This window comes from Pantherophis guttatus, chromosome 5, assembly GCF_059756535.1.
Source record: "Pantherophis guttatus breed Tessera chromosome 5, ASM5975653v1, whole genome shotgun sequence".
Lineage (NCBI taxonomy): Eukaryota > Metazoa > Chordata > Lepidosauria > Squamata > Colubridae > Pantherophis > Pantherophis guttatus.
The window spans coordinates 76,651,782-76,653,689 of NC_142067.1; the positions used below are offsets into that span (position 1 = coordinate 76,651,782).

The 1,908-nt window shown below is 38.1% G+C and overlaps 1 pseudogene; it reads left to right on the top strand.

Moving 5' to 3' along the window:
- Positions 1–419: 419 nt before the first annotated feature.
- LOC148113470 (E3 SUMO-protein ligase KIAA1586-like) lies at positions 420–1,123 on the top strand (annotated as a pseudogene).
- The last annotated feature ends 785 nt before the right edge of the window (positions 1,124–1,908 follow it).

Genomic DNA, 1,908 nt, shown 5'->3' on the forward strand with positions numbered 1-1,908 from the left:
ATAGCCATTTAAAGTTAAGGAAGTTTTAAATTTAGCTGCCTTTATCAAAAAATATAAATAAAATAAAATAATATTTCTGCAGCTTCTGTAGTGTTTCACTCTAACTACAGAAACACACAAAATCTCACAAAGCTGTAATGTGGCATTTTGTGTGGAAAAAGTGTGAAAGTTGGTTTTTGAGCTTTTTGTGGCTCTGGGAGGTCCCTGCTTGTTGCAGGAGCCATTTTGGGTCAAGTGCAGCTGCCTTTACATTTTGTGTGAGTCAGTTGTGTTGTGTTGTGTTGTGTTGTGTGTGTGTAAAGTGTGAAAGTTGGTTTTTGAGTTTTTTGAACTTTTGTGTGCTTTTACATTGTGTGTCATCAGCTAACAAAGCTTCTTCTTTTTTCTTTTTGCAGTAGCTGCCACCTTTAACAGGAAGGATGAAAAGGCAACAGACTTTGATGGGTTTCTTGGCCAAGAAACCAAAATGTGAACAACAACCAGCAGAAGTGGAACCAAAACCATCCCCAGTGCCACAAGCACCACCACTTGAAATTGGAGAAAGCAGCAAATCAAGTATAGAGTCACCCGCCGCACCCAAAATTGGAAGCATTCTTCCAGACCATGCAACAGTACAGCAATTTCCAAGAGAAGTAAGACAGGTTGGAAGTTTCAAACAGGAAACTAGGTTGTAAGTACTGTGCGAAATATGACTTTGCAATAGAGAGCAGTATTCATGTGTCCAAAGAGTGGAAGCTTTTCAAGATTGAGGCAGCTGGGAAAAACAAGGAAGTGCAGCAGGCGTCTCTAAGGAAGAAAATGAGAGAACATTTCATATCAAAATCACACATCATTTGTAGAGACAACATAAAACAAGCGGAGCAGGAAGCCATGGCAAAAGCAATGGACAAGATTTCTGAAAGGCAATATGGCACCACTTCTAAAATGTTCAAAACTGTTTACAGCCTGGCAAAAGCATGCAGACCAATTTCAAGCATAGAGGAATTGACAGAATTACAAACTGAAAATGGAGTAGATCTAGGAGTAGGATTGCATTCAAGGCCAATGGTTGTGAAAATAGTGGAGTGCATTGCAAATGAAATTAAAACCCAAATGTTTACCAGCATCATTGTACAGAATCTGAAAATATGTCTGATCATTGATGAAGCCTCAACAGTATCCTGCAAACCAGTTTTGATAGATTTGTAAAAGTTGAGAACTCAGAGGACCCACCAACAATTTTAGTCAAGCTTGTTGAATTGAAGAAGCAAGATGCAGAGACAATATGTTCTGCAGTTTTTGAAAGTTTAAGTAAGGTTGGATTTACCCAGGACTACCTACAAAATATTTTATTAGTGTTCTGTTCTGATGGTGCCAGCGTTATGCTTGGGAGAAAATCTGGAGTGACCACCAGAATAGCAAAAGAGTTTCCAAACATCATCATATGGCACTGCTTGAACCATTGCCCCCAACTTGTTTTAGATGACGCCATAAAGGAAATAAAGCAAGTAAATCATTTTAAAATATTTATTGATAAGATATGCTTCATTTTCCAGCAATCCAATAAGAACCGAATTGAACTTGATGATATATCCAAACAACTTGAAATTAACATCATAAGGATTGGTCGAGTTTTTGGACCAAGAGGGGCTGCCTGTAGTTTATGGGCAACCATAGCTATGTGGTGTGTTTATTCAGTGCTAAATCAATATTTTCATATAAATGCAAAATACTCTGGTATGGCTGCCCGTCTGGAAAATAAATCTTTCTTAAATGATTTGGTGTTGATTATCGATATTTTGGAGGAAATCTCACTCCTTTCAACTGCACTGCAAGCACACAATACGGACATTATAAAGGCTGAAAAACTGGTGAGAAGATCCATAAAAGCTTTTGAACTGCTTTCAAAGGGAAAGGGCCCATATGAAA